Consider the following 16,827-nt stretch of genomic DNA (forward strand, 5'->3'; position numbering starts at 1 on the left):
TTACACCTACTTTAAAACAGATGGTTTAAAATTTCCACTACAGATCTCAAAGGTTTATTGCAATTCAATCTATTAGTTTCTAATGGAAGAGTCATAAAGTCATACAATGTGGAAACAGACCCTACGGTCCAACTAGTCCATGCTGACTATATTCCTAAACTAAACTAGTCCAACCTGCCTGCACTTGCCCCATATCTCTCCAGACCTCTCCTATTCATGAACTTATCCAAACGACTTTTAAATGTTGTAACTATACCTGCATTCATCACTTTCTCTGGCAGTTTATTCCATACATGAATCACCCTCTGCAGAAAAAAGTTGACCCTCATGTCCTTTCTAAATCTTTCTCCTCTCACCCTAAAAATACGCGCTGTAGTTTTGAAATCCCCACTCTAGGGAAAAGACCCTTGTCATTCACCTTATCAATGCCCCTCGTGATTTTATATAGCTCTACAAGGTCACATCTTTGCCTCCACAGTCGAATGAAAAATGTCCCAGCCTTTCAAACTCAAACCCTCACTTCTAGCAACATCTTGGTAAATCTTTTCTGAACCCTCTCCAGTTTAATAATATCCTTCCAATAACAGGGTAACCAAAACTGCACACAGTACTCCAGAAGAGGCCTCAACAATGTCCTGTACAATTTCAACATAACATCCCAACTCCTGTACTGAAAGATCTGTGCTATGAGGGCAAACATGCGAAATGCCTTCTCTTAACCACCCTGTCTACCCGTGATGCAAATTTCAGAGAATTATGTACTTGGACCCCTAGGTCTCTTTGCTCTACAACATTACCCAGGGATCCACCATTAATTGTTTAAGACCTGTCCTTGTTTACATTACCAAAGTGTAAACCTCATATTTATCCAGTTAAACTCCATTTGCCACAGCACAGCCCATTAACTCAACTGATCAATATCTCTTTACAATCTTAAATAACCTTCTTCACTGTTTGCTATACGACTAATCTTGGTATCATCTGCCAAAGACATTGCCAAAAACCTTCATCTCTAGTAAGTATGCTAAGTATAAAGTCATTTATTACTGTTTTATAGAAACATATTTAGCTGTCGTATTCTCATATTAAATTTATATCACAATAGTGATAAAAATGAACTGCAATTTTTCACTTTCATCATCTGATTTTAACACATGGGACCTCTCATGGGCTAAGGTGATTTTAAAAAGTGAGAAACGCTGACTTAAAATAGCTGCAATGATCACGTGACCACAGGATATGCAACACCTAGAACCCTGAATATATAGGAATCAGTCTAAATTGAAACTAACATTTCATCAAATTGACTAAAAGCAATCACTCAGCCTTGTATCTTCTGTTTGATTCAGATTTTTCTTGAATGTTCACATAATGTAATGTAAATCTGGCTTGCAGTTTATCCAATTGGAAGAAATAATGAAGCCAGATACAGAAATACACAAAGGAAAGGTATTTTGGAAGCTGTTTTTTGGCACAGCAGAGAAAAAAGGATAATGGATTTAAAACAGCATAAGTGAAAGGTTTGTTCTTTTTGTCTCTGTTTATCTCACAGCCTCTTGGACGTCTATGCCTAGTAAAAACCAATTAGAGAAACATCTATTAAATGAGAGGTCAAAACCGTCTACAAATTTTGCTATGGCAAGGAATATGTCATCATTTAAATAACCGTAATCTCAGGTTAACACTGACACTCAGCTGTCAGAGTGTTAACACTCTTTTTAAACTTCATACCAGTGTTTGTGTGCATGTTTGATATATGGTGTTGTATTATTATCTCAGGGTCAACAAGCAATAAAATTTCTCTTTATTTCACTGAAGAAAACATTGCAACTGACTCCTTTACTTTAGAACTAGCAAATACGATACTTGAAGCGTGTTTAAAAGAAAGGAGCTGATTCATCCCTCCATATCTGGTTTTAACAGCGATTATTGCAATTAATAAATGAGCTCAATTCCACATCAAAAAAATGACCTATGTGCTTCATAAGAATTCTCAGTTCTTTCAGATTTGAGATATAAATGTAGAAAATAGGTGCCAGAGTAGGCCATTCAGCCCTTTGAGCCCGCATTCAATAAGATCGTGGCTGATCATACAATCTCAGTATTCCATTCCCGCTTTCTCTCCATACCTTTTGATCCCTTTAGCTACAAGGGCCACATCCAGTTCCCTCTTGAATATATCTAATGAACCAGCCCCAAAAGCTTCCTGTGGAAGAGAATTCCACCGGTTCACAACTGTCTGAGTGAAGAAATTCTTCCTCATCTCAGTTCTGAATGACTTACCCCTTATTCCTATTCTATGACCTCTAGTTCTGGTTTTCCCCAACTTCAGGAAAATTCTTCCTGCATCTAGCCTGTCCAGTTCAGTCAGGATTTTACATGTTTACCTGAGATCCCCATTCATTCTTCTAAATTCCAGCGAGTACAAACCGAGTCGATCCAGTCTTCCCTCATAAGTCAGTCCTGCCATCCCAGGACTCAGTATAGTGAACCTTTGCTAGACTCCCTCAATAGCAAGAATGCCCTTCCTCAGACTAGGGGACCAAAACTCTACTCAATACTCAAGGTGCGGCCTCACCAAGTCTTGTATAACTGCAGTAAGCCATCTTTACTCTGATATTCAAAATCTCTCATTATAAAGGCCAACATACCATTAACCTTACTCACTGCTGCACCTGCATGCCAACTTTCAGCATCTGCTCTGTAATGACACCCAGGTCGCATTGCACCTCACCTTTTCCTAATCTGCCACCATTCAGATAATAATCTGTTTTCCAGTTTTTGCAAACAAAGTCAATAACCTCACATTTATCCACATTTTACTGCATTTGTCCAGTAATTGCCCACTCAGCCAGTCTGTCTACGTCACCCTGGTGTCCCAGCACTGAATCCTGCAGCACTCCACTTGTCACTGCCTGCTACTCTGAAAAGGACCCGTTTATTCCACCTCTCTGCTTTCTGACTTGCCAACCAGTTCCCTATCCATAAGCACAACCATTACCTGCCAAATTGATCTGGACATGCTTTATTGGATATTCATTAAATAGTAAATGTCACTTCATGTATCCAAATGAAAGTAATCCATAATACAGAATTTTTTTAAAGAATGCGATATATAACCAACAATGCCACTTCACTGTTTGCCACATATCTGCGTCTGGTCACTTGGTCGTACAGAACTTGAGTACTGCAATAAGACACGTGGACAAATTTCTCATTTTGCACTCATCAGGGCAGAATCTTAAAAATACCAAATTTCAAAGGGAATAACAATTTATGTGGCATGAGAAAAAAGTGCTGTTTGATTGACAAGTGGAGGACGTTTGACAGAGGTATCACGATAGAAAATATACTAAGGAACAGCCAATTATCAGTGTTTTATTTCAGTTCAATGGTCTGATTGATCAAGGATTTGCCATGAGGAATATACCAGAAAATGACAGCACCTCAAGCTTTGTTTACTTGAAAAGATGTCCTTTGTTCACAAAAAAAAGGCTCTGCATGCAACTATACATAGCTTCTAGCTCACGCTTGTAGGCTATACAGTGAGACCAACTGATGATCTAAATATACCGCTCATGTAATTCTTCAGCACATATCAGGACAGCAGCATCCTATTGAAGGAGAATATCACCCATGTTGATCCCGCATAGTAGCAGTATGAAATAGATAGCTTACTGCAGGTAAAGTTATCCATTTAACTACTATGTTACCATGCAGTGTACTTTTCTCCACTAATAGATCGCTGCTGTCAAACCAAAAAGATACGCTACCTGCCTTACAAATTAATACTGCGGTATATGAATTTCAGTACTCGTATGATACCAGATATGTAGCCCATACATCCAAACGATTGGCAGATCATGTCAAACAAGGTAGGTATCAATAGAGTTAAAGCTATGAATGATGGGAGAAAACATTTTACATCAGATAGGCAGTTATATTATTGATTTGTTTATTTGATGAAAACTAATTTTTGAGATAGGATACCATTTGACCAGTCCATTTCCAAATGCAGAATTATGGGGTGTATGGCCCTAGCCCCACTGCACAGGATTTTCCCCTTTTTAACACTAAAAGTTACATATAAAAATGAGTCATTGTGCAACCAGTGAACCATCTGTTCACTTCTAGACTTTACTTTATGCCGTTTTGGTTTCAGCTAAACAGCAGTCCCTCAGTTGATAAACACCAAGGAAATGTAAAGCAGCATTGTCTGCACAGAGGATTCACAGATCCTGCTCCAACTGATGACACTAGTTCTGTATTTCTAGAAATGGATCATTTTAAAATATGATTAGCCTTCTCAACTGAACCAAGTCCTTGACATTCAATAATTTACTCAAGCTTATTCAAATCGCAATTCTTCACATTCAGAAAGATTAGATTAGATTCCCTACAGTGTGGAAACAGGCCCTTCGGCCCAACAAGTCCACTCCGCCCCTTGAAGCATCCCACCCAGACCCATCCCCCTATAACCCACAAATCCCTGAACACTATGGGCAATTTAGCATGGTCAATCCACCTAATCTGCACATCTTTGGACTGTGGGAGGAAACCAGAGCACCCGGAGGAAACCCACGCAGACACGGGGAGAATGTGCAAACTCCACACAGACAGTCACCCGAGGTGGGAATTGAACCCGGGTCCCTGGTGCTGTGAGGCTGCAGTGCTAACCACTGAGCCACCGTGCTGTCTCAAAGTACTTATTGCTTTCTTTCACTAGAATAGTTTTCCTCTAATGTGGTAAAAATCCAATTATTAACCTAAAAATCTCAGCCTTCAGCGTACATCAAGTCTGGGTACTTTTTTACAGAGGTTATAACAATTAAAATAAAAATTAAATACCTCCTCATCTTTCATTGAATTTCTGCAAGCATACTTAGTAATATTGCCTTAAACCCTGCAGTACTGAAGTGGCTTTCTCAAAGCCAGTTCTACATCTAATAAACTGCGTTACTGAGACATCTGTTTGATTAAATTACTATTTATTTTAAATTTAAACCATAAAGCAAGCTGGCTGGAAAACTTACATTAAAAGCTGGTTTCCTGTTTTGTTCTAATGCTGTACTTGAGTCTTTAAAAGTCTCACTTTGTCCTTTGCTATGGTATTTGAACTTCCTACTCTCCATAGAAAAAAACTTTCCACCTAAGTAACTGTATTTATAATACCGGGTAAAGAAAATGCTGGAGAAAAGTCAATTCAGCCTTAAATAAAAAAATCATTGCTAAAAACATTCTCATACCAATTTTTGATCTGTAATTAGTTGATTGATTTTCCCGTTGTGCGGGGTTTAGGGAAATATCTTTCAGTTGTGAAGCAATTCAAGCGAAATTTAATTACAGTGAAATAAAAGGGTTCGGAGTGTCAAACATCCAAAATAGAAGTAGGATATACTAGAATTGCTTACTAAACCACCAGTATCTAAAAGAGAACAATAGGTGAAAATTCAAGAAAAACCCTTTATCTGTAAACAAGAGGACTTGAGCTTCAGTTTCTGGTCTGGACTAATCCAATTTCACTGCAGGAAATGGTCTCTCTTCAGGGGAGGTTACGAAGAACGTCTTATAGGTATCTTCATTCAGCAGGCAACCTTTTCTTAATAAAGATTATTCATTCTCATATAATACCCTGACAAATCTTTCTTCTTAAGAAAGCCGTGTCTCGCAAAAACAAATCATGGTGGTTAATAAGTAAACACGCACCTCATCAAGCAAGCTCCTCTCATAGACCACACATAATGCATCTCATCATAGTCTCCATCCTATCTATTTAATCTGTTGAAGGTTATTTCATTATTCTCTAATCAATCACACACCCCATCAAGAATAAGCACATGTTAGCTTTGACCTGAAAAGCTCTCTTTTACCTGATGCTTTGAAGTACATACTTTCATACCTGATGTTCCTTCACATTATTAACATTGACAAAGTCTTTACCAACTAAATAGTTCAGCAAAATATTGCACTTAAAATGTTAGGGCATAATAGACCAGGTGCAGGTAAATGGGCTTCATATAGACCATGGAATCCCTACAGTATGGAAACAGTCCCTTCAGCCTAACAAGTCCAAACCGACTCTCACAGCATCCCACCCAGACCCAACCCCCCCAATAACCCACCTAATCTACACATCCCTGAACACTATGGGCAATTTAGCATGGCCAATCCACCTAACCTGCACATCTTTGGACTGTGGGAGGAAACCAAAGCACCTGGAGGAAACCCACAGAGATACGGGGAGAATGCGCAAACTCCACACAGACAGTGGACGGTGGAATCAAACCCGGGTTCTCAGTGCTGTGAGGTAGCAGTGCTAACCATCGAGCCATCATGCTGTTTCTTGGTCAGAAAAGACATGGTGGGCCTCAGGGCCTGTTTCTGCACTATATAACTCTATGACTAAAGATTGGAACATAACTGGGTATTTTACAGAGGTGCCATTAACAAAGATCAAAGAATGCAAACATTTGTTAAAAGCAAATTTCTTGGAATGCAAAATCATTAAATCAAAGCCCAAAAAGGGTCCATTGAAAAGAAGATGAACTTTACAAGCCAACCTACCACTACAGTTTGTAAAACATTTATCGATAATGTTCACTACAAGAAACAAAAAGTGAGTACTATTTGAAATAACAAGGTGTAGAGCTGGACAAACACTGCAGGCCAAGCAGCATCTTCGGAGCAGAAAAGCTGACCTTTCAGGCCTAGATCCTTCGGCAGAAAATCTGATTTTCTGATAAAGGGTCTAGGTACGAAATATCAGCTTTTCTGCTCCTAAGATGCTGCTTGGCCTGCTGTGTTCATCCAGCTCTACACACCTTGTTACCTCGGATTCTCCAGCATCTGCAGTTCCTAGTACCATGAGTACTATTTGAAATTTGGTTTCATACATTTGACAGGTGTGATAAAGACAATGAAGAGGAAAGGGAGAAGTGACTGGGAAATAATTTTCCTAAATCTGTCAAAAGCCTGCAGGGTAATTCTACAATTGTCCAAATGTCAGAGACTGGGCAACATTGACTATACTACTGTTGTGCCATTGGTGAAAATGGAAAGGAAAATTTGGCATACTATCTGGTTCATTTATTATCATTACTTTATATATTTTTCTCCTTGAGTTCTCTGTTTGAAGGCAGGTCCAACTCACAGCAGCAAAACCTCAACCTCTGGAGGCAGGAATTGAATTCACCCTAGCCAGAATGGCACTTGAACCCAGTGCTAAAGGCACCAATCTAAATCACACCAGTCATCTATACAATGACAGCAGAGAGTCCAATTTCTTTCTGACACCTGGCTGACCAAGAATCTTACCTGCTCTTACTGCTTGTCATCAGCATAACTTGTAAGGATTTAGAGATTGATATTCAAACTGTTTGGCTGCATTATAATCAATTCTGCCCTACCCTTTATGTCCTGGAGTGGGCCTTGAACACAAGGTTTCTGATTCAGAGGCAGAGAAACTACCCGTTGTCCAATAAGACCTCCTTTTTACACCATTGCCTAATGGTAAAATATGTACCACTCATTAAACCAAGAAGAATATTTTGCAAGTCCAGAAAATTAAGCTATTCTTTATTTTTCTGTGAAATGTCACAAAACTTGACATTAAGCAATTAGGTCACACTGTACCAAATTAACATATTTATATCCATACGTTTTCTGTCATAACTTCAAGTCCCGCAACACATTATAGGCAAAGTAGTAGCCTAGCAATGCAGTGACTAATTTTCATTTACAACATTCCATAAATAGCAATGGGATAAATATCTGGATAACCAATTTTCTTGATATTGTTTGTGGGACACATTTTATCCAAGACAACATAAAAATTCTTCTGCTTTTATTCAAATAGCACTGGAAGAAGGCAAAGTGGGCCATGCTCTAATCTTGCGACTGGATGTTAGTGCTTTCAAAACTACAGCGCTCCTTCAGTACTGTACTATGTTGAAATATCTGCATTATATCTTCAGATTTTGGTGTGCATCCAAATCTATACTTTCTGACCCGTGGGGAAGAGTGTTACCAATGGGCTGAAGCCAAAGCCAAAATACAGGATATTCTCACGCAAAACGTTGATGGCTCTGTGACTATTTTACTGCCATAAAATGTGCCGTTACATATCCAACATAGTAAGAAAAATCCAGAAGAATGTTCCATATCTGAAATTTGACATCTACTTTATTAGTAAAAGCCCTTGCAATGAGGCACGGGCTGATAACTGAAACAGGCGTAGAGCCCTTTGTATGTGCAAAGAATGCGTGTCTGACAGTGAAAATGTGCCCTTAATATTGCACTGAAGTGTGAGCCCAGGTTGTTGGCTTTTCTTTCTGGAAAAGGGGCTTCAGCCTATGACATTTTGATTCAGAGTGGAAATTGCTTTCTCTGAATTGAGGCTGACATTATGTGTTCTTATGTTATTAACAAAGACAACATTTTTACATTAAAACTACTCAAATTGCTTCATGTTAATACTTGATTATCAAGAAATATGATAATACAAATAATCAAAGGGAAGTTGTGGAAAACGCTGACAGTAATCTTCAAAAAATTAGAATGCTCCCCATCTCTAAAAAACTTCTTTTAAAATGTACATAAAGTATCTTAGTTTATTGTTCACCAAACACTAATTAACTTCAGCAAAACTATAAAAGAGAAGAGGGTCAGGATGGCACCTTCAGCATTAAGATTCAATGTGAATTTGTCGAGGTTGAAAAAACAAACTAAAGAAAAAATTTAGTAGACAACAGAGGTAAGTGAGATTTAGTCTTTGCAGGTTCCAAAGAAATAGCATATGTCAATCAAAAAAAATCAAAGCAGAGACAGACAGATCATTTCTAAAGATCTAACTCAGCTGAGAGCGTGATCACTGGCATTGGAATAGGGCTGTATGTAAGTGGAAGAGAATTTCAATGAAGAAAAACTGCATTAAGAATGGAGTAAGCTAAAGATATTTATGTTTTTAAATTGTCATGTGAAATATACTTTTCAGGTACATATGAAAGGAATTATTTTCTAATGTATAAAAATAATTTAAAATAAAAAAATTTAAAATAATTTAATAAAAATATTTTCTAAGTTGTGAGGAGATAGACCATATTCAGCAGCTTAAAGATCAAAAATTCCTTTGTGTGCACACACTGCAACTATCTCAGAGATATTCAGGCAGTATCTCGGCATTTAAGAACCAATTGTTGGAATTAAATAAAGTATCAAATCCACATGGAAATAAGATACATATTCAATGTTTAGCTTTCAAAATTTTATTGTATAACTTTACAAATAAGACAGTTAAATATTTTATACCACAGCAATACTGAGAATAAAAACAGCACTGCACATCCAAACTACGGTGTCAACCAGAGGCTAATTTGTGAGCAATAAAAATTGCAACAGAATCAATGGCACAAACAAAGCTGGACAGCTAAACAGGTTAAAATAACTTTTAAAAACAGAATTCACCAAAAACTTCCACTAGTCTTTAAATAGAATTGAGCACTGATTGTGAATCTCAACATCTGATTTGTAAACCAGTTTGCATTAATCCAGCACTCGGTTATGAAATATAGTACCAATTACATTAAAGCACCATAGAAAAACTTTTGAAAAATACTTATTCATCAGCAAAAGTGCAATGACAACTCTACTCATATTATAAGCAGGGATGCCCTTTTAAGAGAAACAAAACCAAAGTTGCTGGAAAGCCACAGCAGGTCTGGCAGCATCTGTGAGGGAGAAAACAGAGTTAACGTTTCGGGTCCCGTGACCCTTCCTCAGAGGGTCACCTTTCCTTTGTCTGAGGAAGAGTCACCAGACCTGAACCGCTAACTCTGTTTTCTCCTTCATAGATGCTGCCAGACCTGCTGAGGTTTTCCAGCAACTTTGTTTTTGGTCCCTTTTAAGAGTGGAGTGAATCAAATTATTTTTCAACAAAGGATAGATTGATTTCAAATTCATCCATTTTAAACACATTAGGAAGAATTTTCATTTACATCTCATAATGAATAACCTCAGGCACTTCCCAATATCCATGGGACGGAGAAAGGAAACAAGCTATTTCATAACTTTTTAGTAAAAAAAGTGTTACATTTAGCAGTACATTTGATATTATGGAATAAATTCTATGTTTATCCAGAAATATTTTCCATTTCACTAACTTTATAGGATTCCTCCTTTTCCCTTTATTTCCAGAATATCAATTTTCAACACACCTAATTTCTTCCACCTTGTGAAGCATTTAACATATGCAAGAAAACGTTCCTTTGTACCAGCTCTTCCTGATATACCATAATGCTTGCTTATGACCTTTAGCTCTTGTCCGTATCAGAATTTCACATAGTAGCTGAATCCTCTCTAAACTGGTGAGGTTAAGAAAAATTTATCCATGTTTCTCCCACAAGTTCTCCAATTGAGCTCCAGTTAGATGTATAATCTTCTTGCACCACAGGCCTGGACTCCTTAGATCCGATGTCTCAGTAAATGCCGCGACAGATGTGTTGTTATGTTTGGTTTGATCACAAACTAGCTGCAACCTGACAGCATTTAAAACAAATATGAAATAATAACTAGGAACATGCTTCCTACTGTGAAACATCCGGCATGAATTTTGAAGTCGACAGTGGCAGAAAAATTGCAGAACAAAGTACTACAGTACTTAGGGTAGAAGAACCTTCTGCAGTAACCTTATGCTCACTAACGGGGAGAAAAAAACTGATAAGCTCACTGTTTATCAGATCAGCCACATGTTTGACAGATCATTTGGCGGTGATAAGCTATGTCCCAATGTATATGAAGAGAATTATGTCTTTAAAAAACCCAGCAAGTTTAAAGTTATTTCCCTGGTCCCAGCAAGCAATTTTAATTTAACAATTTAAACAAAAGCAAAATATTGTTAAATGCTCAAAATCTGAAAACAGGCACAGAGCGTTGTAGAAACTCAATGGGTCTGGCAGCATTTGTGGAAGAGAAGTGAATTTACAAATGGAGGGTGCTTTCGGGTTCTGAAGAAGAGCCACATCAGACTCAAAATGTTGACTCTAATACACAAAGTTATTGTTTTGAATCTGTTGTGGCTTTTCATGGTCATTAGATGTCTCAAAGCATTTTATATTTTTTGAAGTGTAGTCGCTGTGGTAGTATAAGGAATGCAAGACCTAATTTTTGTATAATAAATTTGCACAAACAGCAATCTGATAGCGACCAGATAATCAGTTTTGTGGTGTTGACTGTGAGATAATTATTGGCTAAAACCCAAGGACAATTTTCCAGTTCTTCATCAAAGTAATGTTTCAAAATCTTTCACAAACACCTAAGAGTTAAAAAAAATTAAATATTGGGAGTTGGTGAGACTGTAGTAATGTCACTTGGTTCAATGCAGTGCACCAGCCTAATCTTAGAATTCAGTTAATATTTAGAATTACAAGCTAGTGATCATTTGATTATGATTTATTGTCTCAAAAATGTCTGATACAATGATGTTCATTAGAGAAGAAAATTTGCCATCCTAACATGATCTGGCCTACATGATTCAAAAGCCCTAAGCAGAGCAGCTGCTTTCTTAAATAGCCCTGCAACCCACTCAGCTGGATCAAACCACTACAACATCTATAGAAAGGAATGACTTGGATGGACCAGCCAACATCAACCAAAGAACCAGAAAGGATTACGTCAAACATAGGTTTGTTGACTCTGAAAAGTACTCTGGAGTCTTGTGCCAAAATTGGGAGTGTTGTCCCACAAGTTAGTCAAGCAATAGCCCGATATAGTTCGGCACAGAATAACCTTGCAGTCACACCATTATCATCACTGGGTATGTGGAGTTCTACTGGCAAAATAGGGTCACAAGAGGTGATATTTTTGTATCCAGTTAAGAGGGAGTTGTGCTGGAAATCCTCAAAATTAACTTCAGATTCTATAAAGTGTCCTGACATCAGGTGAAACATGACAAGCATACTGATTACCTGATCCTACTGATGGCTGCATACCAAGCCCTAACCACCTTCGATAGATAATTCATTACTTCCCTATTTGAGAATAAGCCACTGTGGATCATCAGCAGCAACAGAAATTTTTCAAACTACCATTTACCAACTCCTACTGACATATCCTTCACTCCACCATTACCCACAAGCACAAGGAAAACAGCTGTGGTTGGAGGACAGTCACCTCAGTCCCAAGGCATCCCTGCAGGAGTTCCTCAGGTTAATGTCCTAGGACCAAATATCTTCAACTGCTTCATCAATGTCCTTCCCCACATCATAAGGCCAGAGGTAGAGATTTTTGTAGATGACTGCACATTGTTCAGCACAATTCACAATACTCAGATAATGCAGCAGTATGTGTCCAAATGCAATAAAACCCAGAAAACATATAGGCTCAGACTAATAGATGACATTCACACCACACAAGTACCAGCAATGAGCATCATCCCTAGAACGTGAATCATATTACCAATACTAAATCTCACACAAAGCGCCCCCATTGGATCACAACTCTATTCACTACATTCAACATTCATTTCTTCATGACACACAATGGCAACAGTATGTACCACCTACAAGATACACCACAGAAGCTCCCCAAAACTGTCTCAACAGCACCGTCTAAACTCATAAGGTCTACCAACCAAAAGGACAGTGGCTACAGAACCTGATCAACAAGTTTGCCACAAGGTCCCACAACGTCTTGACTTGGAACTATACTACTGTTCCTAATTGTTGCCAGGCCAAAATCTTAGAGCTCCCTCCCTAACAGCATTGTGGACGCACCTACCCAATCCTAGCACTTCAAGAAGGGACCCTTCTCCAGTGTGATTAGGGAGGAACAATATATGTTGATCTAATCAGCAACACCCACATCCAGTGAATGAATTAGAAATAAAATTGAAACCACAAACTTCAGCCCTAACTCTAAGCCCCATTTCCTATACATCAAATTCACTCATTTTTCTGGCAATTGTCGATAAGTAGGTCAGATTGTTCACAAGCCTGGCATTACATTTAAGTCTGAAAAAAACTTTCAACGTTTATGACACTATGAAGACCACCTACTTCCATTTCTGTAAGTTCTAAGCTCATTTGTCAGTGTCGTCATCATTCATGAGTTTTACCTCCAAATTCAATTATTCCAGTGCACTCCTGACCAGTCTCACAGATTTGTCCCCTAAAAAAACTCAAGGCCATTCAAACCATTCTGCCTATGTCGTAAATTGCAATTCCTGTTCCCATACCACTCGTATGCTTGCTAACTTACATTAGCTCCCAATAAATCAACCTCTTCATTTTGAGAACAGAGGCAGAAATTCTCTAACAAGCAGAGTAAATGTTTGTTCAATAACATCATCAATAATCTGCCGCATGACCCCTCTCCTAAAAAACTGGAAATAGCCCTGATACAAATTTCATTCACCCATTTGTGCTGCATTAATTGATTCCAACTTTTAATCATTTGATGTAGTCTCTTCTTGGTGTCATTTTTTTTCTTGTGTTCCTGTGAAGCACCTTGAAACATTTAATAATGTTAAAGCTACAACATAAATATATATTGCTGTTACTGTTAATTCACAGGTCTGCTGAAGGGGCACATCCAAACATTAATCTGTTTCTGTGTAAAAATGGATTGACCTGCAATATTACATTTTTCATCTCAGCAATAGCTATTCAGTTTGTGTAATTAGGATGTCATTGTAACTCATTACCTCAATCTAAGGAACAAGGTAGAAAATTAAATCACATTGTTTAAATTATTTGTCAGGATGTGCGTACTAATGGCAAGGCCAGCATTTGTTGACCATCCCTAACTGTTCTGGAACTGAGTGGACATTTCAGAAGACAGTTAAGAGTTAAACACATTGCCATGGGTCTGCAGTCACATATAGGTCAGATCAAGTAAAGACTACAGATTTCCTTCCCTAAAGGACATTGATAAACTAGGTGCATATTTATTAATGACGGTTTCATGGTCACACTTACTCATACTAAATTTATTTTGCAGATTTATTAACTGAACTCAAATTCTACCAGCCTGGGTTTTAGGATTACTAGTTTAGCAACATTATCACTCCCATCTCTCCGTGGTTCTTTTGGATTTCATTACTGGAAAAGCAACCTAACCATTCTAATCCCATTTTCCAGCACTTGGTCCATAATCTTGTACGCCTTGACAACCTAAATACTTCTTAAATGTAATGAGGACTTCTGCCTCTACCACCGTTATGGAATGTGAGTTCCAGATTCCCAACAATCTTTGGTTAAAAAGAAATTCCCTTGCACCTCTTCTAAACCTCCTCCCCCTTAACTAAAATCTATGCTCCTTGGTCATTGCTTCCTCCACCATGGGGAAAAAGATTCTTCCTGTCTATCATGTCTATGCGTCTCATAATTTTATACAACTCAATATGTTGCGCTTAAGTCTCCTCTGCTCCAAGGAAAACATCCCCAGTCTATCAAATCTCTTTTCATAACTAGAACTCTCTGGCCCAGACACCATTCTGGAAAATAAAACTCGTCTGCTGCCTCTCTAGTGTAATCACACTCCTCCTAAAATGTAGATTCCAGAATTGCACAGAATACTCCAGCTGTGGCCTAACCAAAATTTTTCACAGTTCTAGCGCAACATCCCTCTTCTTAAAATCTATGCCTCTGCTAATAAAGACATGTATTCTGTATAACTTAGAGCCACAGAGTCAGAGAACAGTACAGCATGGAAACAGACCCTTTGGTCCAACTTGTCCATGCTGACTGGATATCCTAAATTAATCCAGGCCCATTTGCCAGCATTTGACCCATATCTCTCCAAATCACGTTATCTACCTGTCCAGAGATCTTAAGGGACCAGTACAAAGCATACCTCTGATCCTCAGTCTTCAGAAAGGCCTACTAAGTTTTAGGTTATTATGGTTTAGAGATCTACCACAAGCTGCTTATGAAATAGTTTCTTCCTGTAGCAAATTGTTTTCCAATGCTACAGCCAATTGTGATAAGTGGATAGGCATTATACTGATAAAATTTGTAGATTACACAGGATACTCAAAACATAAATCTTCATACTCAGAAAAAAATCATAGCATCAAATGGCTTATAAATTAAATCCACTATCAAATAAGGCATACAGGGCTAAATGCCTATTGGTGATTTTACAAGATCATATGGTTCATGTTTTCATATGAAGTTCATAAATTTCACATTTGAATGGAATTGTTCCTTCTAAATGGTAGAGATCTCATAGTTAAAACAAAAAGGAGAATCATGGCAAGTCTAGCAGCATTTGTGAGCGGGGGGGAGAGAGAGAGAGAAAGAGAGAGAGAGAGGGAGAGAGAGAGAGAGAGTGAGCGTGTCAATGTTTTTAGTCTGATGTGACACTTCTGGCTTCCCAAGAAGTCAAACCAGATTCAAAACATTAACTTTGTTTCTCATACATTCATAGACATTTTCAACTCAGAACAAGGCCATTGTGACAACAGAGATCGGATTACACTAACCCATTTCCTGGAGGCTATTGGCAATGCAAGTGATTATATAAATACCGTTTAAATGATATGAGAGTTTCTGACTCATTCTTTCTGCCAGTGAGGTCCAGGGTCCCATCCCACTCTGAGTGAAAAGATTTTTCCTCAACCCTCTGCATCCTACTTCTTAGCTTAAATCTAAGCCGCCTAGTTATTGATCTGTCTACATTTTCTCTCCGTAGGTGCTGCCAAACTTGCTGAGTTTCTCCAGAATTTTGTGTGTTTATTTCAGATCTCAAAGGAGCCTTGGTGAGTTATTGCAATGCATATTGTGCATCAGTGGTGAAGGGAGTGAATGTTCAAGGTGATGGATAGGGTGCTAATCAAATAGGCTGCTTTGTCTTGGATGGTGTCAAACTTCTTCAGTGTTGTTAGAGCTGCACTCATCCAGGCAAACGGGGAGTATTCCGTCATACTCCTGACTTATGCCTTGTTGATGGACAGGCATTAAGGATATGGAAGGTGAGTTACTCACTGCAGAATTTCTAGTTTCTGACCAGCTTTCATAATCACAGTATTTATTTGGCTAATCCAATTCAGTTTTTGGTCAGTGGTAATAGTGGGGAATTCAGTGATACTGACCAAGAGGTGATGATCAAGATTCTTCCTTGTTGAAGATGGTTGTTCCCTGGCATTCGAATGTAAAAGTTACTTAATGCATTTTTGCCCAAACCTTGATATTTCCCATGTCTTGCTGTAACTGGACATGAATTCTCCAATATCTGTGCAGTTGGGAACGTTATTGAATGTTGTACAATCATCAGCAAACATCCTAACTTCTAAGCTTATAGAGGGAAGCAACTGCAGATGATTGGTCATAGGATACTGCTCTGAGGAAGGGGATCTAGTGTCCCTACCTATGAGCCAGGAGACTTAGGTTCAAGGCCACCTGCCCCAGGAGATATAATAACATCCCTGAAAAGGTTGAAACAGAAAATACCATGAAGAAGTCCTTCAGTGACGTCCTGGGCTGAGCTGATTCACCTCAAATACACACAAACATTCCTCCATGTCAGATATAACTTCAACCAGCGGAAAGCTTTCCCCATGTTTCTCACTGATTCTGGTTGGTGGTACGTATTGTCATAGAGTCACAGTCAGAGAGTCATAGATTTACATACCACAAAAAACAGCCTGATGGGCCAACTCATTTGTGCTGACTAGATAATCTAAATTAAACTAGTCACATCTTCCAGCATTTGGCCCATATCCCTCTAAACCCATCCTATTTATGTACCCATCCAGATGCCTTTTAAATGTTGTAATTGGACCTATTTCTACATCTCCCCTGGCAGTTTATTCCATACATGCCCCACCCTCTG

General features: G+C 38.4%; 1 protein-coding gene across 4 annotated transcripts in view; it reads right to left on the reverse strand.

The window, feature by feature from the left end:
• Positions 1 to 16,827, reverse strand: part of si:ch73-340m8.2 (proto-oncogene tyrosine-protein kinase LCK) — a 136,424-nt gene that overhangs the window by 67,088 nt on the left and 52,509 nt on the right. The window contains exon 1 of one of the 4 annotated variants that reach the window (XM_059645442.1): positions 10,212 to 10,255. The exons of the other annotated variants lie outside the window; for them this stretch is intronic. The gene's annotated coding sequence lies outside the window, so the exon portion shown is untranslated. Of the gene's footprint in view, positions 1 to 10,211; positions 10,256 to 16,827 lie in introns of those variants that run through there. 4 annotated transcript variants of the gene reach the window in all.

Source organism: Stegostoma tigrinum, chromosome 4 (assembly GCF_030684315.1).
Source record: "Stegostoma tigrinum isolate sSteTig4 chromosome 4, sSteTig4.hap1, whole genome shotgun sequence".
NCBI classification, from domain to species: Eukaryota; Metazoa; Chordata; class Chondrichthyes; order Orectolobiformes; family Stegostomatidae; genus Stegostoma; species Stegostoma tigrinum.